Source organism: Triticum urartu, chromosome 5 (genome assembly GCF_003073215.2).
Source record: "Triticum urartu cultivar G1812 chromosome 5, Tu2.1, whole genome shotgun sequence".
NCBI lineage: Eukaryota > Viridiplantae > Streptophyta > Magnoliopsida > Poales > Poaceae > Triticum > Triticum urartu.
Genome location: NC_053026.1, coordinates 171,285,396 through 171,308,854, shown reverse-complemented (window position 1 = coordinate 171,308,854; position 23,459 = coordinate 171,285,396). Strand labels below are relative to the sequence as shown.

General features: G+C 45.5%; 1 long non-coding RNA gene across 1 annotated transcript; it reads right to left on the bottom strand.

Annotated features, from left to right (window-relative positions):
* Positions 1–2,066: 2,066 nt before the first annotated feature.
* On the bottom strand, positions 2,067–4,467 carry LOC125508291. The gene is made up of 2 exons (XR_007283348.1): positions 3,977–4,467; positions 2,067–2,794 (listed from the first exon to the last, which is right to left on the bottom strand). It is a non-coding gene; the product is annotated as an uncharacterized LOC125508291 (long non-coding RNA).
* Positions 4,468–23,459: the final 18,992 nt, after the last annotated feature.

Sequence of the window (23,459 nt, the reverse complement as noted above, 5' to 3'; positions counted from 1 at the left end):
TATGAAAAAGCTGAAGGCACAATTGTCATCATCATCACCATCTCCTTCACCTCCGAAGAAAGAGTCATAAACACATGGGTATGGGAACTCCCCTTGGCGACTGCCAAGCTTGGGGGAGTGCTCCGGTATCGTATCACCATCACACTTTTATCTCTACCATTTTTCTTAGTTTGATCCTTTTGGTAATATCTTGATCTGGTAGAATAAAGTTTCAGTATGATTTAGTTTTGAGTTTTGCCTTGTGATCCTTCTATGTAATCAAGTCTGTGTTATCTTGCTATGGTCTTGAGGGAATAAAAGTAAGAATAAAAAGAAATAAAGAGATCATATGGATCTTATGGAGAGTAATGACTTCACATATAAAGAGTATGATGAATAAAAGTTGTTGGGAGTTGACAAACATAGTTTTGGTTATCGTTGCAATTAATAGGAAGTAATAAAGAAAGAGAGGTTTTCACATATAAATATACTATCTTGGACATCTTTTATGATTGTGAGCACTCATTAAAATATGACATGCTAAAAAGTTGATGTTGGATAAGGAAGACAACATAATGGGTTATGTTTTCTTACATCTGAAATAAATTATATTGTCATGGATAATCCAACATGTTGAGCTTGCCTTTTCCGCTCATGCTAGCCAAATTCTTTGCACCAAATAGAGATACTAATTGTTCTTCCAAATATCCTTAAACCCAGTTTTGCCATGAGAGTCCACCATATCTACCTATGGATTGAGTAAAATCATTCAAGTAAGTTGTTATTGTTGCAAGCAATAAAAATTGCTCTCTAAATATGTATGATTTGTTAGTGTGGAGAAAATAATCTTTATATGATCTTGTGATGTGGAAGAAATAAAAGTGACGGGCTGCATAATAAAGGTTCATATCACAAGTGGCAATATAAAGTGACGTTTTTTGCATAAAATTTCGTGCATCCAACTATAAAAACACATGACAACCTCTGCTTCCCTCTGCGAAGGGCCTATCTTTTATTCTTGTCTTATACTTCATACAAGAGTCATGGTGATCTTCACCTTTCCTTTTTACATTTTATCCTTTGCCAAGCACAATGTGTTGAAAAAATCCTGATATATATAGCTAATTGAATGTGAGTTTTCATGAACTATTATTGTTGACATTACCCTTGAGGTAAAAGGTTGGGAGGCAAAATTATAAGCCCCTTTCTTTCTGTGTGTCCGATTAAAAATTCATACCCATAAATATTGCGTGAGTGTTAGCAATTGTGAAAGACTAAATGATAGTTGAGTATGTGGACTTGCTGAACAACTCTTATATTGACTCTTTCTGATGTTATGATAAATTGCAATTGTTTCAATGACTGAGATTATATGTTGTTAGTTTTCAAGGAAGTTTCTAATTCATACTTGAAATTGTGAATGAATTGTTACCTTAGCATAAGAAATCATATGACAATATATATATACTAGCAAAGAGCTCATGCGTTGCAACGGGATAAAATAAGTTGACATGCTTCGCTGCGAAGCAAATGCCAATTGTCCCAATTAGGTTGGCATGGTAAAGAATAAGTTTGATGATGACAAAAATGATGAATCAATTAACAATAGAACTCTTTGGTGCTAGTCCAGAACATGGGACATAATCCTAGTCAACTAATCGGGTGAACTAACTCTATATTTATATTAGAGTACTGATAATAAAAATATCGCACACATAGTGCTTATTTTGATTTACTGACATCAGACAATAAAATTGTGTATACATTGTCCAACGCCATAGCAAGTATGCTTCTCTCGTGTGCTAATGGTGAAATCCTTGCCGTATAGATGTTTTATGTTCCTATTATTACTTCTGTTTCTAAGATAAGATAGTGGTCTCTCAATAGTTGGTCAAAATTTATTGTTAGCCTCCGAATCAAACAATACACATATGAGTAAATAAAGTCATTGCTTGATAATTAAAAGTTCCAAGCATTTTATTTTTAGAACACAGGGAGACTAAAGAATTGCAGTTTAGTGATTTACCATTCTATGTAGCTGGTTGTAAAAGGTTCTGTCAAAGTCAACCATACAAATATCGATCCAATATAAAAAACCTTAATTTATGCGTTGCCGTTTTGAAAAAAATAGTAATTTATGCCCTGAAGTGGGATATGGCAAAAATTCATACTTGTACAAGGTGCAAGCGAACCATAATTTTGACGAATGTTTAGCAAGCTGCAAACACACAAGAAGCTGTCTGGCATATTATCAAGCCATGGGCATCTCCTAATCCTGCTCCTCCGCTCACTCCTCGGTAGATACAACCTGGGAGAATCCTTACAGGTAGGCGAACGTCAATCACCCGGTCTATTATGATTTGGTCGTGCAATATTGTCTAGATACTAAAAGAATCAAATAAAATGCGCTGATATAAAGTAGATAGCATTACTCTAGTTAGCATAGCTCAGTATTTGCATCTTTCAATCAGTGGAGAATCCTTGACTCTAGAGATCGGGGTAAGCATAAATATTGGATGCTTCAATATGGCAGATCCTTCCCTCCCTCCCTGTCTAAGTGCAAGCGGATGCTGGGCATCCAGCAGAAACCTATGATGGACTTGATGACTGAATCCAAGCTGTTCAAGGAGGACGTCTCCAAGAGGACAAAAGCTAAAAGTTGATCGAGCCTCACAAAACAAAGATAATGAATGCATGACAGACATAAATTCAGGTTGCGACAGATACGTACGGAATAGTGGCAGTTTTAGAAGAATCTGACGCATCATTCATCCCGTCAAACATATCAAAATTGACAACGATGTGAAACCCATACCTACAGATAAGAGCACACAGGACCAAGTATGATTAGCCACAAGGCTCTTGTGTAAGTAGTAGAATGGTGTTACAAATTCTGAACTTATACTAGTATAAAGAAACTTGGATATTGCCCAACTTACATCAATATATTAATTCGAACCAGTGTACAAACTATATTTTCGTGAAAAATGAACTTAGAGGGTTTGCCAAATCTACCAACAAACAGGAGCAGTGATAGCTGATCTTCCGATCTTTTATACTATCAAAGACAACAAAAACAATGGTAACATATATCATTAGTAGCCAAATCTCAGTAGTAAGGTAATATATTATGCTTAGCCAGAGCCAAGATTTGAAGTGCTTCAGTGTAATATACCACCTCAAGAACCAAGAATCAAAAGTCATTTCCAATAAAAAAACTCTCCTAAACACTACAGATAAGCAACTGATGACCAAATAGATGTATCATTTATAACTACCAAGATATATATTTGCAACAATAAGAAAAATGTAAAAAATTATTGTTGTGTATATAATATTGCCATTAGAAAAAAAGATTGTAGGTGGGTCAGTTATTTGAGTATTGGCTCATTACTTGATGCTTTTGTCAAGAGCTTTCCGATAATAAACATCGTCATAAGCAAAAAAATTGGGTTATGAAGGTGAATAGCATGTGTATATCTGATCCAGAAGTGCTCTATGTACTACTCCTGGACCAAATATATTTCTAAGATTAGTCAGTACAACATAAGGTAGTTAGTACAGCATAGAGTAGTCACATATCGGAACCCCTTTCCTCACGATCTGAAATAAAATAAAAGAGCAATACCTTCAGAGCGATTGATTGCTAGCTTTCTAGTTAACTCATGTGCAATTTGTGATAGAGGCAGTACAAGCATGTATCCTTATCCTGCTATATAACTTTCGTACGGTTAAAAGCAAATGAATTTGTCCGAAATAATCTAAGTAATTGGACTGGAAGATGAAGGTGCATACAACATCCAATTCTGCTAGTGGTCTTCCACACTGATTTTTTTTGTTCTCGAACCTAGCGGGAACTGAAGAAGTGATGGAGGCTGGGACCCCAGGACACGCACTTCAGCAATGGATTTTGTAGAGCCGAGAAGTGATGCCACATCTCGCACCTATCGGCTCAAAACGAAATCTAGAAGAAGCATACGAAAAAAAATTATAGTACCTGTGTATGTGGGGATCGATCCACGGTTCCCATGCCCCGCAGCCAGAAAAATCAAGAAGACAAACTTTTTTTGAGAGACAAGAAGACAAACTTGAGCATACATATTAGAACATAGTCAACATACTCTATGGCGGCAATTTGTAGCTGGGGTCAAGCCCTTCGCGAATGGGCTGGCGGTTGAATCCATTTGCGCTGTTGCTGCCAATCTAGCGCGGGGCTAGGAGGGAGGGAGCGGTGCTACTGCCGGTCCAACGCAGGGTGTGGACGGAGCGCTCCTGCTGCTAGGCTCCCAAACTGATCCGGTGGTTGCCCATTGACCGGATCCAGCCCCGCCACCGCCGCTCTTCGGCAGGTCGCCGCATCGGCCGAATCTAGCCCTCAAACCTGCCTCTCGCACCCGATCCAGTCCACCTCAGACCGCTGCGCCAGATCCGCCGTTTCCCTGCATCGCCCTGGAGCCGTCGCGCCCTCTGCGTCGAGCGCTCGTCTATTAGTACCACCTCATTTATATGACGATTTTGTCTATACAAATCATAAAACGTATTATGACATGAGAAGAAAGCGTATTGTGACGGTGAACCCGATAAAGTCAATCCATGTTGCCCTCATGTCCGTATTTTATTTTATCGACACCTCTATCTCTAAACATGTGAACATATTTTTCGATATCGGCTTCCGCTTGAGGACAAGTGAGGTCTAAACTTGGGGGAGTTGATATGTCCATTTTGCATCATACTTTTATATCGATATTTATTGCATTATGGGCTGTTATTACACATTATGCCACAATACTTATGCTTATTCTTTCTTATTTTACAAGGTTTGCACGAAGAGGGACAATGCCGGCAGCTAAATTCTGGACTGGAAAAGGAGCAAATATTAGACACCTATTCTGCACAACTCCCAAAGTCCTGAAACTTCACGGAAGTCAGTTCTAGGATATATAAAAAATATTGAGCGACGGAAGCACCAGAGGGGGGCCACCCACCATCCACGAGGGTGGGGGCGCGCCCTACCCCCTGGGCCCCCTGCCTCATGGGCCCCCTGGCAGGCCTCCGGTGCCCATCTTTGGCTATATGAAGTCTTTCGCCTTGGAAAAAAAATCATAAGCAAGCTCTCGGGACGAAACTCCGCCACCACGAGGCGGAATCTTGGCGGAACCAATCTAGGGCTCCGGCGGAGCTGTTCTGCTGGGGAAACATCCCTCCGGGAGGGGGAAATCATTACCATCGATCCTCTCATCGGGAGGGGGTCAATCTCCATCAACATCTTCACCAGTACCATCTCATCTAAACCCCTAGTTCATCTCTTGTATCCAATCTTTGTCCCAAAACCTTAGATTGGTACCTGTGGGTTGCTAGTAGTGTTCATTACTCCTTGTAGTTGATGCTAGTTGGTTTATTTGGTGTAAGATCATATGTTCAGATCCTTTATGCATATTAATATCCCTCTGATTATGAACACGAATATGATTTGTGAGTAGTTACGTTTGTTCCTGAGGACATGGGAGAAGTCTTGCTATAAGTAGTCATGTGAATTTGGTATTCATTCGATATTTTGATGAGATGTATGTTTTCTCTCCTCTAGTGGTGTCATGTGAACGTTTACTAGATGACACTTCACCGTTGTTTGGGCCTAGAGGAAGGCACTGGGAAGTAATAAGTAGATGATGAGTTGCTAGAGTGACAGAAGTTTAAACCCTAGTTTATGCGTTGCTTCGTAACGGGCTGATTTGGATCCATATGTTCATACTATGGTCAGGTTTACCTTAATACTTCTTTTGTAGTTGCAGATGCTTGCAAGAGGGATTAATCATAAGTGGGATGCTTGTCCAACGAAGGGCAGTACCCAAGCACCGATCCACCCACATATCAAATTATCAAAGTATCAAACTAGCTTGATGATAATTCCCATGTGTCATCAGGAGCGTTTTCCTTTATATAAGGGTTTGTACAGGCTTGTCCTTTGCTACAAAAAGGATTGGGCCATCTTGATGCACCTTATTTACTTTTATTACCTGTTACCCGTTACAAATTACCTTATCACAAAACTATCTGTTACCGATAATTTCAGTGCTTGCAGAGAATACCTTACTGAAAACTGCTTATCATTTCCTTTTGCTCCTCGTTGGGTTCGACACTCTTACTTATTGAAAGGACTACGATAGATCCCCTATACTTGTGGGTCATCATTTATCACTAAGCGGTATCGATAGCCGTAGAAGCAATAGTTGGCTAGACGACAACAATGCTTTGATGGAGATCAAGGTGTCAAGCCGGTGACGATGGTGATCATGACGGTGCTTTGAAGATGGAGATCATAGGCACAAGATGATGATGTCCATATCATATCACTTATTTGATTGCATGTGATGTTTGTCTTTTTATGCATCTTATTTTGCTTAGTTCGGTGGTAGCATTATAAGATGATCTCTCACTAAATTTCAAGGTATAAGTATTCTCCCTGAGTATGCACCGTTGCTACAGTTCGTCGTGCCAAGACACCACGTGATGATCGGGTGTGATAAGCTCTACGCTCACAAACAACGAGTGCAAGCCATTTTTGCACAATCAAAATACCCAGGTTAAACTTGACGATCCTAGCATATGAAGTTATGGCCTCGGAACACTGAGACCGAAAGGTCGAGCGTGAATCATATAGTAGATATGATCAACATAGTGATGTTCACCATTGAAAACTTCTCCATCTCACGTGATGATCGGACATGGTTTAGCTGATATGGATCACGTGATCATTTAGATGACCAGAGGGATGTCTATCTAAGTGGGAGTTCTTTAATAATATGATTAATTGAACTTTAATTTATCATGAACTTAGTACATGATAGTATTTTGCATGTCAATGTTGTGGTAGATAAATGGCCCATGCTACTGTTCCTTTGAATTTTAATGCGTTCCTGGAGAAAGCTAAGTTGAAAGATAATGGTAGCAACTACACGGACTGGGTCTGTAACTTGAGGATTATCCTCATTGCTGCACAGAAGAATTACATCCTGGAAGCACCGCTAGGTGCAAAGCCCACTGCAGGAGCTACTCCAGATGTTATGAACATCTGGCAGAGCAAAGCTGATGACTACTCGATAGTTCAGTGTGCCATGCTTTACGGCCTAGAATCGGGACTTCAGCGAGATTTTGAATGTCATGGAGCATATGAGATGTTCTAGGAGTTGAAGTTAATATTTTAAGCAAATGTCCGGATTGAGTGATATGAAGTCTCCAATAATTTCTATAGCTGCAAGATGGAGGAGAATAGTTCTGTAATGAACATATACTCGGAATGTCTGGGTACCACAACCAATTGACTCAACTGGGAGTTAATCTTCCTGATGATAGTGTCACTGGCAGAGTTCTTCAATCATTGCCACCAAGCTATAAAAGCTTCGTGATGAACTATAATATGCAAGGGATGGATAAGACAATTCCCGAGCTCTTCGCAATGCTAAAGGCTGCGGAGGTAGAAATCAAGAAGGAGCATCAAGTGTTGACGGTCAATAAGACCAATAGTTTCAAGAAGAAGGGAAAAGGGAAGAAGGGGAACTTCAAGAAGAACGGCAAACAAGTTGCTGCTCAAGTGAAGAAGCCCAAGTCTGGACCTAAGCCTGAGACTGAGTGCTTCTACTGCAAAGGGACTTTCACTGGAAGAGGAACTACCCCAAGTACTTTGGCGGATAAGAACGATGGCAAAGTAAAAGGTATATTTGATATACATGTTGTCGTGGTTTTGTCACGGCAGATGTCCTTGTGGAAGGACTTAGTCATGGAGCCATCGCTACGGGTTAGCTTAAAGGGGTTAAAGCGGACAAAGGACGCGAGAGTTTTATACTGGTTCGGCCCCTTACGATGAAGGTAAAAGCATACTCCAGTTGTGATGGAATTGCTAGAGTTTTGATGATCAAGGAGCGAATTCGCTTTGCCTGGCTCTCGAGTTGTTGTCTGTCGTCCCTAAACCACCGCCGGGTCATCCATTTATATACATAGATCGACGCCCGTCGGTTTACAGAGTCCCGAGGCTGGATTATCAACGTGTCCAACTCGGTCGCGATTCTTCCTATCTTACAATAAAAGTTACATGATAATGTCGGTTTATGTCTACAGGCCTTAACCCACCTTTGGGCCTTGAGCCTTCATGAAGCGCCATCATCCTTTGTCTTCCTGGGCTTCAAATAGTAATCATCATATAGTTAACCCAGCCACTCCTGGCTGGTTTATGTCCAGTAATAATATCCCCAACATTAGGCCCCAGATTGATTTGAACTTGTTCATGTCAATCTTCAACACTTAGAAAAATTCCTCCCCTTGCACCTTCGCATAGATCTTGTAAACTGCCCTGACATCATCCTCCGGATTTGTAGCAAACCGCCGTGACATCACCTATTCATTTAAAGCTGAAGATACTCCTTTTATTAATGAACATCCAACAATCGAGGCAACAATCTCGTTATTTATCCATTTTTTGGGCTCCTCGATTCCCGCACCTGTCGCTTATCTCTTTGTCCTTATAAATAGGGCGGAGGACCCCTTCCTTTTCCTTCCGTTGCCCTCTCCTCTCTTCTTCCTCCTCGCAACGCCTCTACACCCGAGCGTCGCCGCCGTCGTCGAGCTTCATCTTTGCCTCATCGTTGGCCATTGCATCGACCTGATCGCTCCAGAGAGACGCGGCACACCTCCGCTACTTCGATAGCTACTATAAGCCTTCCCCCCTTTCTCTGTAGATCCGCTTAGGGTTCATGCGAGTTCATGGCGCTCCCTTCCTGTTCTTCGTCAGTCCATACATAGCAGACCTAAGACTTGATGTGTTTCGTGTAGTAACTATGGTAGTCCTTATCTCAGCCATTAAATGAAACCTTAGACACATAAGAACTTGATCTAGACCTTTTGTGAACTGCTTCAGGACCATACTATTTTTAGGTCAAAATCTTTTTCCTTTTCTTGACTTGCGGTAGATCCAAAACGCGAATGTGATTCTGTGAAGCCTGTTTTTCTTCACTTAGCCATTTTTTGCTTAAAATTTGTACCTTGTTTACCTGCACAGGCGGTTTATCTCTGTAGAAAATAATCTGTCATATGCCATTAGTCCCCTTGTAAACCGTTCATCGCTTTACCACTTATAAACACTCTGTCATAGGCGGTTTATAACTTCCTCCGGTTTATCAATTTTATATGCTTGAATTCCTTTTTCCTCAACCTGTTGTACTTTATGCATTGTCATTAATGAATCATAAACCGACATTATTCCTTTCCAGCTCTTCACTTGCAATGGCGAAACAATTCTATTCCTGTAACTGGGCCCCTTCCCGTGTTACTGAGGAGCAACTGAACGGATGTGTCAAAATTGGTGCCTTACCAAAGAAGAATGAAATCCGGTGGCGAGTTCCTGGGCCGGAAAATCCTCCTACCCCCAGAGATGGTGAAGTAGTAGTGTTTGCTAATCATATGGGCCATGGTTTTAAACCGCCTGGATCCAAGTTTTTCCGGGATGTACTTGTCAGCTTTCAGATCCACCCTCAAGATATTGGACCCAACTCTGTATCCAATATCTGCAACTTTCAGGTGTTTTGTGAAGCCTATCTACAAGAAGAGCTGACTGTCGAGCTGTTCTGAGATTTCTTCCACTTAAACCGTCACACTGAATTCGTAGACAGGCCCAATACTGAACTCGGCGGCGTCTCCATTCAGAAAAGGAAGGATCTTAGTTTTCCTCACGCCAAACTTCACAGTCACCCAAAGGAGTGGAATCAAACTTGGTTCTATTGCAAGGACACCTCTCCTGAAGATGAGAACCCTCTGCCGGGTTACCGTGCTCACCGGCTTGCCAATACTCATCGGCTTCCGCAACGACTAAGTGCCATGGAACAGGCCTCGTATGCACCACAACTCGCCAAGCTTAGATCTTTCATGGCCAACGGGTTAACAGGTGTGGACTTCGTTCGTTGCTGGATATCCTGGAGTATCTTGTCATTAAGTCGCCGCTCCGGTTTAATGTGCGAGTACACCGATGATGTAAAAGACTCCCAATGTCATATTGACATTCAACTAACAGATGATGAAGTTACTGAGTCTGTCAAGAAAATGTTGAATGAACCAGAAGCTATCTGTAGCAAGACCGGGTTAAGTCCCTTTTACACACAGAACAAACCACCCGCTGTAAGAATTGTTTTGCTTCCACTTTACACCTGATATTTTTGAACTGTGCAACTTTGAATACCCTCTGCCCATTTTTTAAACAGGGTGATGACCCGTTCTGGAAAAAGAAACCTCAGGAGAAAGCGGTGAAGCCTTATCGACCTAAAACGAAACCTGTCAAGAAAACTTTGAAGAGGAGGGCAACTGAACCCATCAGTTTAGAGCTTGATGACGACCCTGATGAAGTGGAAGCAGAGGTAGAACTTGGTTCACTTGGTTCACTTTTCATGCACCTCATTGACAATGATATTTATCAGGAGGACGCTGAGGGCAGCCAAGCTCACGATGCAGAGGTAATTATCCTTTCCTCCGGTGCAGACCCTCTGCCAACACAAAAAATCCATCAAGCAGTCTGGAAAGTAAGATTTTCTCACCCTCTTGCTCACTTGGACCCAAAATTTCTTTTGAAGAAGCAGCAACACGAGGCTCACCGCACAACCCGGCACAGCGGCCAAACGGTCACTTCGATCGGTTTACCGAACACCCCGGTTCGAAAACACCGACCTGAGGTCTCACCCACTTTTGACACTTCTTATCCCAAGGCAGGCTATTTCCGACAACCTCTTAATCCATCCGATTCGAATTATCAGGTAACACCTCCTTCATCATCCGGCGAATCAACGGCCACACAACTCCCTCCTCTTAAGACCGTTGCTGGGTAAGTATTTCAACTGAATCTTTTGACGCTTTACACTTTGTATGCTATGCTAACCTTTGCATCTGTTCTTTTTAGAGCCAAGGCCAGACCCAGTAAGAAGGCTCGGGTGAATAACCCGTCTGACGACCATGTGATGATTGAACCGGAGCCAACTACGAAACTGGAAGGTCCAAATACTGAGGCCACATTTGATGAACCGCCCCCTCAAGATCATAATGTTGATGAACAAGCAGAAGTTGATACCGCTGTGCAAGCTGATAAACCGACAAGTCCAGTCCGAACTGATGATGGACCTTCTAGTCTAGTTAAGGCTACTGATATTCCATCAACTCCAGAAAAGGCTGCTGGAAACAAGGAAGATGAGGTTATCATTACTGGCGTTGGCCACACATCCCCTGGCCATTCTGTTGTATTGGCAAAACATAGTGCCAAAGAAGAACATGTTGCCATGGAGAAAGGCAAGTGGAGCACCGATTTGTCAAGCTATGCCCACCTTAATGCCCAAGAGCTCCATTCTGGTTTTCTGAACCGTCTGTACTCAAACCGTGACTATGAAGACGGTTTAGTGAATTTGATGGAGGAACGTTATGAAGTAAGTACAAATCCTTTTCGCTCTTAAGTCCAATTGTAAGTACCAATTCTAGTAGCTCCCAAGGGCCGATTTATGATAGTAATCAAAAACCGGGATTTCATAATACCATACTTCTGCATACTTATCCTCCAAGGGTCGGTTGATCCTTTAAAAATGAACCGGCACTTTAGCATTGTATCCTCGTAACTTTTGTCTGTGTAGTCCCCAAGGGCCGGTTTACCTTTCCAAGGTGAACCGGGACTTTAATCACCGTTACTTTTGAGCAGATGTACATTAGCCCCCAAGGGCCAAGAATAATGCTTGTATTATACGCTTGGGACTTGAAATAATTTTCTAGAATGAAGTGAGTAGGCATTAGCCCCCAATTGCAAAGTGCATAACTTGTTATACGCTTGGTACTTCAAATATATACAACCTGTTAATGACATGTCTGTTCTTTATAGGCTGAGCTGAGCAAAAAGGACTCCCAAACTGCTGATCTTCAAGAGAACATCAAATCTCAGCAAGCGGAGGCTTCCAAAGCCAAAGAGGAACTGACTAAGGCCTTAGCAGCCATGGAGAAGTTGAAGGAAAATTTTAAGAAGGAACATGCAGATTGGGATACCGATGTCGGAGTAATGGGCCATGAGTAGACCAACCCGAGCCCCAGAACCTTTCAAGACAGCGGGGCAGGCTGCGCCCCTCAAGACCCCAGGACGAAGAGCCGCCTTCAAGAAGTCAACGCCAAGACGGCTGACTGACCACTCGCGGCCGAGACCCAGGGACGACCGCAGGGTAAGCAGACTCCTGACTGACGACTTCTGGAGAAGCCGGCTTTGGGGAGTCGGCCTGTGACTCCAACAAACCCCGTGACCTCATCAAGGGGGACGGGGCAGGGGAGTGGCTACAGTGAAGCCCACTCCCGCCCCTTACCAAGGGCGGGCATGGCCACAGCACACCGTACCCCGGAAGATCTCCGTGCAGCGTGGCACTGTTGCCATGCTGGCCCTGACATCAGCACCGCAGGACCGAATCCTGCACCCACGACGGCTTGTTTGTACGGCTCAGAGGCAGCGGGTCCCACCAGTCGGTGAGACCCTAGGAGACGGCAAGATGACCACCAGTCGGACCCGTCGGGAGTCGGCCCGAGGGAGTCGGCCGAGCCCTCCCCCGGGGCGCACGCACCATTAATCAAGATGTGATGGAGAGTGGCAATAGTGATCGCCCGCCAGGCGGTGGAGCTGTTTCCACGACCCCATGATCAAGCCCGCGTCATCAGAAGCACGGCCATAGTAATCAGCAGCCGGCAAGACCCGCCCGCGGCGGACGCGGCCTGTCGGCTCCGTACCAGGCCAGTCGGCGGGGCCCGCCAGTCGGCGGGCCCCAGCGGCCGGCGGGGAAGACGGAGGCCAGAGGCGCTGACGGCTGGGCCCGCATCCTGCCAGATTACCATTGTACCCCTAGGGGGTAGGCCTATATAAACCCCCCAGGGCACCCATGCAAAGGGTTGGAACCCATTAGCTCTAGGCCAGATCATATAGAAGGGAGAGAGCTAGCCTTGCCCTCTCCTACCTCCAGGAAATAGCTCAAGGAGCAACCGTATAAACACTTTGCCATAGTGATCATGCGGAGACCCCGCAGAGCAGCAGTAGGGGTATTATCTCCCCGGAGAGCCCTGAAGCTGGGTAAGATTCTTGCCGGCGTGCATGCCTTCGCCTCATCCCGTTTCCAGGCACCGGCGACGTTCTACTCGCCCCCACCATGATAAGCCTGTTGGAAATATGCCCTAGAGGCAATAATAAATTAGTTATTATTATATTTCCTTGTTCATGATAATCGTTTATTATCCATGCTAGAATTGTATTGATAGGAAACTCAGATACATGTGTGGATACATAGACAACACCATGTCCCTAGTAAGCCTCTAGTTGACTAGCTCGTTGATCAATAGATGGTTACGGTTTCCTGACCATGGACATTGGATGTCATTGATAACGAGATCACATCATTAGGAGAATGTTGTGATGGACAAAGACCCAATCCTAAGCCTAGCACAAGATCATGTAGTTCGTATGCTAAAGCTTTTCTAATGTCAAGTATCATCTCCTTAGACCATGAGATTGTGAAACTCCCGGATACCGTAGGAGTGCTTTGGGTGTGCCAAACGTCACAACGTAACTGGGTGGCTATAAAGGTACACTACAGGTATCTCCAAAAGTGTCTGTTGGGTTGGCACGAATCGAGACTGGGATTTGTCACTCCGTGTAAACGGAGAGGTATCTCTGGGCCCACTCGGTAGGACATCATCATAATGTGCACAATGTGATCAAGGAGTTGATCACGGGATGATGTGTTACGAAACGAGTAAAGAGACTTGCTGGTGACGAGATTGAACAAGGTATCGGGATACCGACGATCGAATCTCGGGCAAGTATTGTACCGATAGACAAAGGGAATTATATACGGGATTGATTAAGTCCTTGACATCGTGGTTCATCCGATGAGATCATCGTGGAACATGTGGGAGCCAACATGGGTATCCAGATCCCGCTGTTGGTTATTGACCGGAGAGTCATCTCGGTCATGTCTGCATGTCTCCCGAACCCGTAGGGTCTACACACTTAAGGTTCAGTGACGCTAGGGTTATAGAGATATTAGTATGCGGTAACCCGAATGTTGTTCGGAGTCCCGGATGAGATCCCGGACGTGACGAGGAGTTCCGAAATGGTCCGGAGGTAAATAATTATATATAGGAAGTGCTATTTCGGCCATCGGGACAAGTTTCGGGGTCACCGGTATTGTACCGAGACCACCGGAAGGGTCCCGGGGGTCCACCGGGTGGGGCCACCTGCCCCGGGGGGCCACATGGGCTGTAGGGGGTGCGCCTTGGCCCATATGGGCCAAGGACACAGCCCCAAGAGGCCCATGCGCCAAGAGATGAGGGAAAGGAAGAGTCCTAAAGGGGGAAGGCACCTCCTAGGTGCCTTGGGGAGGAGGGACTCCTCCCTTGGCCGCACCCTTCCTTGGAGGAAGGGCCAAGGCTGCACCCCCCCTCTCCCTTGGCCCTATATATAGTGGGGGAAGGGAGGGCAGGAACACCTAAGCCCTGGCGCCTCCCTCTCCCTCCCATGACACATCTCCCTCCTCCCGCAGCGCTTGGCGAAGCCCTGTTGGAATCCCGCTACTTCCACCACCACGCCGTTGTGCTGCTGGATCTCCATCAACCTCTCCTCCCCCCTTGCTGGATCAAGAAGGAGGAGACGTCGCTGCTCCGTACGTGTGTTGAACGCGGAGGTGCCATCCGTTCGGCGCTAGGATCATCGGTGATTTGGATCACGACGAGTACGACTCCATCAACCCCGTTCTCTTGAACGCTTCCGTGCGCGATCTCCAAGGGTATGTAGATCCACTCCTCCCTCATTGCTATATGACTCCATAGATTGATCTTGGTGATGCATAGAAAATTTTGAATTTCTGCTACGTTCCCCAACAGTGGTATCAGAGCTAGGTCTATTGCGTAGATTCTATGCACGAGTAGAACACAAAGTAGTTGTGGACGTTGATTTTGTTCAATATGCTTACCGTTACTAGTCCAATATTGATTCGGCGACATTGTGGGATGAAGCGGCCCGGACCAACCTTACACGTACGCTTACGTGAGACCGGTTCCACCGGCTGACATGCACTAGTTGCATAAGGTGGCTGGCGGGTGTCTGTCTCTCCCACTTTAGTTGGATCGGATTCGATGAAAAGGGTCCTTATGAAGGGTAAATAGCAATTGGCATATCACGTTGTGGTCTTTGCGTAGGTAAGAAACGTTCTTGCTAGAAACCCATAGCAGCCACGTAAAACATGCAAACAACAATTAGAGGACGTCTAACTTGTTTTTGCAGGGTATGCTATGTGATGTGATATGGCCAAAGGATGTGATGAATGATATATGTGATGTATGAGATGATCATGTTCTTGTAATAGGAATCACGACTTGCATGTCGATGAGTATGACAACCGGCAGGAGCCATAGGAGTTGTCTTAATTTATTTATGACCTGCATGTCAACATAAACGTCATGTAATTACTTTACTTTATTGCTAACCCTTAGCTGTAGTAGTAGAAGTAATAGTTGGCGAGGCAACTTCATGGAGACACGATGATGGAGATCATGATGATGGAGATCATGGTGTCATGCCGGTGACGATGATGATCATGGAGCCCCGAAGATGGAGATCAAGAGGAGCAAAGTGATGATGGCCATATCATGTCACTATTTGATTGCATGTGATGTTTATCATGTTTATACATCTTATTTGCTTAGAACGACGGTAGTAAATAAGATGATCCCTCACTAAAATTTCAAGAAGGTGTTCCCCCTAACTGTGCACCGTTGCGAAAGTTCGTCGTTTCGAAGCACCACGTGATGATCGGGTGTGATAGATTCTTACGTTCGAATACAACGGGTGTTGACGAGCCTAGCATGTACAGACATGGCCTCGGAACACATGCGAAACACTTAGGTTAACTTGACGAGCCTAGCATGTACAGACATGGCCTAGGAACACAAGAGACCGAAAGGTCGAGCATGAGTCGTATAGAAGATACGATCAACATGAAGATGTTCACCGATGTTGACTAGTCCGTCTCACGTGATGATCGGACACGGCCTAGTTGACTCGGATCATGTAATCACTAAGATGACTAGAGGGATGTCTATCTGAGTGGGAGTTCATAAGATGAACTTAATTATCCTGAACATAGTCAAAAGGTCTTCGCAAATTATGTCGTAGCTCGCGCTTCAGTTCTACTGTTTAGATATGTTCCTAGAGAAAAATTTAGTTGAAAGTTGATAGTAGAAATAATGCGGACTAGGTCCGTAAACTGAGGATTGTCCTCATTGCTTCATAGAAGGCTTATGTCCTTAATGCACCGCTCAGTGTGCTGAACCTCGAACGTCGTCTGTGGATGTTGCGAACATCTGACATACACGTTTTGATAACTACGTGATAGTTCAGTTAAACGGTTTAGAGTTGAGGCACCAAAGACGTTTTGAAACGTCGCGAAACATATGAGATGTTTCGAGGGCTGAAATTGGGATTTCAGGCTCGTGCCCACGAAGAGGTATAAGACCTCCGACGATTTTCTTAGCCTGCAAACTAAGGGAGAAAAGCTCAATTGTTGAACTTGTGCTCAGATTGTCTGAGTACAACAATCGCTTCAATCGAGTGGGAGTTGATCTTCCAGATGAAATAGTGATGGTTCTCCGAAGTCATTACCACCAAGCTGCTTGAGCTTCGTGATGAACTATAATATATCAGGGACATATATGATGATCCTTGAGATATTCGCGATGTTTGACACCACAAAAGTAGAGATCAAGAAGGAGCATCAATTGTTGATGGTTGGTGAAACCACTAGTTTCAAGAAGGGCAAGGGCAAGAAGGGATACTTCATGAAACGGCAAATCAGCTGCTGTTCTAGTGAAGAAACCCAAAGTTGAACCCAAGCCCGAGACTAAGTGCTTCTGTAATAAGGGGAACAGTCACTGGAGCAGAATTACCCTAGATACTTGGTGGATGAGAAGGATGGCAAGGTCAATAGAAGTATATTGGATATACATTGTGTTGATGTGTACTTTACTAGTACTCCTAGTAGCACCAGGGTATTAGATACCGGTTCGGTTGCTAAGTGTTAGTAACTCGAAATAAAAGCTACGGAATAAACGGAGACTAGCTAAAGGTGAGATGACGATATGTGTTGGAAGTATTTCCAAGGTTGATCAAATATCGTACGCTCCCTCTACCATCGAGATTGGTGTTTGCGTTGAGCATAGACATGATTGGATTATGTCTATCGCAATACGGTTATTCATTTAAAGAGAATAATGGTTACTCTGTTTATTTGAATAATACCTTCAATGGTCTTACACCTGAAATGAATGGTTTTTTGAATCTCGATCGTAGTGATACACATGTTCGTGCCAAAAGATAGTAATGATAGTACCACCTACTTGTGGCACTGCCACTTAAGTCATATCGGTATAAAACGCATGAAGAAGCTCCATGTTGATGGATCTTTGGACTCACTCATTTTTGAAAGGATTGAGACATGCGAACCATGTTTGTTGGTAGATGTGCATGAAGAAACTCTATACAGATGGATCGTTTGGACTCACTTGATTTTGAATCACTTGAGACATGCAAATCATACCACATGGGCAAGATGAGTGAAAGCCTCGTTTTCAGTAAAATGGAACTAGAAAGCAACTTGTTGGAAGTAATACATTTTGATGTGTGCAATCCAATGAGTGCTGAGGCATGTAGTGGATATCGTTATGTTCTTACTTCACAGATGATTTGAGTAGATGTTGAGTATATTTACTTGATGAATCACGAGTCTGAATTATTGAAAGGTTCAAGTAATTTCAGGGTGAAGTTGAAAGATCGTCGTGACAAGAGGATAAAATATCTATGATATGATCATAGAGATGAATATCTGAATTACGAGTTTGGCACAGAATTAAGACATTGTGGAAATTGTTTCACAACTAATACAGCCTGGAACACCATAGTGTGATGGTGTGTCCGAACATCATAACTGCACCCTATTGGATATGATGCATACCATGATGTCTCTTATCGAATTACCACGATAGTTTATGGGTTAGGCATTAAAGACAACCACATTCACTTTAAAAGGGGCACCACGTAATTCCGATGAGATGACACCATATGAACTATGGTTTAGAGAAACCTAAGCTGTCATTTCTTAAAAGTTTGGGGCTGCGACGCTTATGTGAAAAGGTTTCAGGCTGATAAGCTCAAACCCAAAGCGGATAAATGCATCTTCATAGGACACCCAAAACAGTTGGGTATACCTCTTGTCTCAGATTCGAAAGCAATAAGGGATTGTTTCTAGAATCGGGTCCTTTCTCGAGGAAAAGTTTCTCTCGAAAGAATTGAGTGGGAGGATGGTGGAGACTAGATGAGGTTATTGAACCGTCTCTTCAACTAGTGTGTGGCAGGGCACAGGGAGTTGTTCCTGTGGCACCTACACCAATTGAAGTGGAAGCTTATGATAGTGATCATGAAACTTCAGATCAAGTCACTACCAAACCTCGTGGGATGACAAGGATGCGTACTACTTCAGAGTGGTACGTAATCCTGTCTTAGAAGTCATGTTGCTAGACAACAATGAACCTACGAGCTATGGAGAAGCAATGGTGGGCCCGGATTCCGATAAATGGCTCGAGGCCATAAAATCCAAGAGAGGATCCATGTACGAAAACAAAGTGTAGACTTTGGCAGAACGGCTCGATGGTCATAAGGCTGTTGAGTACAGATGGATTTTAAAAGGAAGACGGACAATGATGGTAAGTATCACCATTAAGAAAGCTCGACTTGTCGTTAAGATTTTTTCCGACAAGTTCAAGGAGTTGACTATGATGAGACTTTCTCACTCGTAGCGATGCTAAGAGTCTGTTGGAATTATATTAGCGATTACTGCATTATCTATGAAATCTTGCAGATTGGATGTCAAAACATTGTTTCCACGACGATTTTCTTGAGGAAAGGTTGTATGTGATACAACCGGAAGGTTTTGTTAATCCTGAAAGATGCTAATAAGTATGCAAAGCTCCAGCAATCCTTCTAAGGACTGGAGTAGGCATCTCGGAGTTGGAATGTATGCTTTGATGATATGATCAAAGATTTTGGGTGTATACAAAGTTTATGAGAAACTTGTATTTCCAAAGAAGTGAGTGGGAGCACTATAGAATTTCTGATGAATATATGTTGTTGACATATTGTTGATCAGAAATGACATAGAATTTCTGGAAAGCATATAGGGTTATTTGGAAAGTGTTTTTCAATGGAAAGCCTAGATTAAGCTACTTGAACGTTGAGCATCAAGATCTATAAGGATAGATCAAAACGCTTAATGGTACTATCAAATGAGCACATACCTTGACATGATCTTGAAGGTGTTCAAGATGGATCAGTCAAAGAAGGAGTTCTTGCCTGAGTTGTAAGGTATGAAGTTAAGACTTAAAGCTCGACCACGGCAGAAGAAAGAGGAAGGACGAAGGTCGTCCCCTATGCTTTTGTCATAGGCTCTATACGGTATGCCATGCTATGTACCGCACCTGAAATGTGCCTTGCCATGAGTCAGTCAAGGGGTACAAGAGTGATCCAAGAATGGATCACAAGACAGCGGTCAAAGTTATCCTTAGTAACTAGTGGACTAAGGAATTTTCTCAATTATGGAGGTGGTAAAAGAGTTCATCGTAAAGGGTTACGCCGATGCAAACTTTCACTAATCCAGATTATTCTGAGTAGTAAACTGGATTCGTATAGTAGAACAGTTATTTGGAATAGCTCCAAATGTAGCGTAGTAGTTGCATCTACAAGATGACATAGAAATTTGCGAAGTACATACGGATCTGAAAGATTCAGACCCGTTGACTATAACATCTCTCACAAGCATAACATGATCAAACCCATAACTCATCGAGTGTTAATCACATGGTAATGTGAACTAGATTATTGACTCTAGTAAACTCTTTGGGTGTTAGTCACATGGGGATGTGACCTTGAGTGTTAATCACATATCGATGTGAACTGGATTATTGACTCTAGTGCAAGTGGGAGACTGTTGGAAATATGCCCTAGAGGCAATAATAAATTAGTTATTATTATATTTCCTTGTTCATGATAATCGTTTATTATCCATGCTAGAATTGTATTGATAGGAAACTCAGATACATGTGTGGATACATAGACAACACCATGTCCCTAGTAAGCCTCTAGTTGACTAGCTCGTTGATCAATAGATGGTTACGGTTTCCTGACCATGGACATTGGATGTCATTGATAACGGGATCACATCATTAGGAGAATGATGTGATGGACAAGACCCAATCCTAAGCCATAGCACAAGATCATGTAGTTCGTATGCTAAAGCTTTTCTAATGTCAAGTATCATTTCCTTAGACCATGAGATTGTGCAACTCCCGGATACCGTAGGAGTGCTTTGGGTGTGCCAAACGTCACAACGTAACTGGGTGGCTATAAAGGTACACTACAAGTATCTCCGAAAGTGTCTGTTGGGTTGGCACGAATCGAGACTGGGATTTGTCACTCCGTGTAAACGAAGAGGTATCTCTGGGCCCACTCGGTAGGACATCATCATAATGTGCACAATGTGATCAAGGAGTTGATCACGGGATGATGTGTTACGAAACGAGTAAAGAGACTTGCCGGTAACGAGATTGAACAAGGTATCGAGATACCGACGATCGAATCTCGGGCAAGTATTGTACCGATAGACAAAGGGAATTGTATACGGGATTGATTAAGTCCTTGACATCGTGGTTCATCTGATGAGATCATCGTGGAACATGTGGGAGCCAACATGGGTATCCAGATCCCGCTGTTGGTTATTGACCGGAGAGTCATCTCGGTCATGTCTGCATGTCTCCCGAACCCGTAGGGTCTACACACTTAAGGTTCGGTGACGCTAGGGTTATAGAGATATTAGTATGCGGTAACCCGAATGTTGTTCGAAGTCCCGGATGAGATCCTGGACGTCACGAGGAGTTCCGGAATGGTCCGGAGGTAAAGAATTATATATAGGAAGTGCTATTTCGGCCATCGGGACAAGTTTCGGGGTCACCAGTATTGTACCGGGACCACCGGAAGGGTCCCGGGGGTCCACCGGGTGGGGCCACCTGCCCCGGGGGGCCACATGGGCTGTAGGGGGTGTGCCTTGGCCCATATGGGCCAAGGGAACCAGCCCCAAGAGGCCCATGCGCCAAGAGATGAGGGAAAGGAAGAGTCCTAAAGGGGGAAGGCACCTCCTAGGTGCCTTGGGGAGGAGGGACTCCTCCCTTGGCCGCACCCTTCCTTGGAGGAAGGGCCAAGGCTGCACCCCCCTCTCCCTTGGCCCTATATATAGTGGGGGAAGGGAGGGCAGCAACACCTAAGCCCTGGGGCCTCCCTCTCCCTCCCATGACACATCTCCCTCCTCCCGCAGCGCTTGGCGAAGCCCTGTTGGAATCCTGCTACTTCCACCACCACGCCGTCGTGCTGCTGGATCTCCATCAACCTCTCCTCCCCCCTTGCTGGATCAAGAAGGAGGAGACGTCGCTGCTCCGTACGTGTGTTGAACGCAGAGGTGCCGTCCGTTCAGCGCTAGGATCATCGGTGATTTGGATCACGACGAGTTCGACTCCATCAACCCCGTTCTCTTGAACGCTTCCGCGTGCGATCTACAAGGGTATGTAGATCCACTCCTCCCTCGTTGCTAGATGACTCCATAGATTGATCTTGGTGATGCGTAGAAAATTTTGAATTTCTGCTACGTTCCCCTACAAAGCCATCCTTTAGCATATGTCGCACCAAACCCCCGACATTTGGCGCCCACCATGGGGCCTGGTGCACCGCCGTCCGGAGACCTGTTCTGGATGGGAACCCTTTTTCTCCCTGGCAAGCGCAGCGAGCCAGGCACGCCAGACGGAGTTTGCACCGACGCGCTAAGCGGCGTTGAGATCGCCTGGGCAGCTAGTTGCTTGGCCAAACTTGTCGGCGAGGTCCGCCTCTCCGACGAACCTGCATCCAACGCAGGCGCGGGCGGCCCCGAGAGCCTCCTCGTGGGCCTCCTCGATCAGCTCCACGTTTCCGGCGAGCCTTCCATAGACTTAGAGTCCGTAGGCTCCACCTACCCAATGCTGGTCGACTCCGACACCGTGTCGCTCGACGCGTTCCCCACCAATGTGGTGGTCTACGACGAACCTCTCCCTCGCGCGGAGAGCAACGGAAGCACCGTCACCGAGGTGCTCGTCATCAGTCATGACGAGCTCCCCGGCGGAGGAGCGCATGACTCACTCGGCGTGGCGCTACAAGACCTAACTGCGCCCATTCCGGAAGACGCTGACGCAGAGACATTGGAGGCGCGCCGCCTTTAGCTCGTTGAAGGCGCGAAGAAGCTGGCCAGCATGAGGCGCTTGTCAGAAGCCTATCAGTGGGAGATGGATCGCGCCGTCGGCGGCTCGCCGGCCCGGGCGCGGCCCAGCCGCCTTGGCGCGGTCCAGCAGCGCGGCATAGCCATCGCCAACCTGTTTGGGGCAAGCCGCCCTGTGTATGCTACACCAGCGGAGAACATTCAAGCCGCCCAGGCTGCGGCGGATGAGCTGGACAATTTCGAGGGCGAAGAACGCCGCCTCATGATGGAGCGAGTCCAGCGGCTCCTCGACGTGGCCGCCGCGCAGAACGAGGCCGGCTGCCTCACGGAGGCACCACAGTGGCCAAACGACGACCTTCACCGAGATCAAGGCGCGACGTCTCGAACGCCGACTGGCGGCGCCTGAGGAAGAAGAGACAAGGAGCCGGCTGTCAGCCACAGTCGGACTCGCATTACCATAGAGCGCGACCGAGACGGCCGCCCGAGAGCAGTGGAACGACGGGACGACTGTCCCCCTCCCCCTCCCCACAAGGAGAGGTGAGTCTCCCCACTGCCTGTTGACCATCCGACTCTCGGCGACCGCCTTGGCCGCCGAGAGGGAGTTGGAGAGAATGACGCCCGCCACCGGATCGACCGACTTCACCGATCCTTAGCGTTGGAAGAAGAAGACGAGCTGGGTCCGCCTTGTTTCGGGCCCCGCATTCGGGACAAGCCCTTTCCTAGAGGGTTCACGCTCCCAAGAGACACGCCCAAGTATACCGGCTCCGTGAAGCCGGAAGACTGGCTAGTCGACTACTCCACGGCTGTCAGCATAGCAAACGGCAACAAGCGTGTCGCCGTAAAGTACGTTCCGCTCATGCTCCAGGGCACGGCCCGGACATGGCTGAACAGCCTAAAGCCCCACAGCATCAACAGCTGGGTCGACTTCACCGAAGCATTCGTCTGCAACTTCACCAGCACGTACAAGCGTCCTCCCAAGCCTCGTCAGCTCTCCTTGTGCGTGCAAGGCCCCGATGAGTCGACTCGCGATTACCTCACGCGTTGGGCCGAGCTTCGGAACTCCTATGAGGGCGTGCACGAGGTGCAAGCCATTGAGTA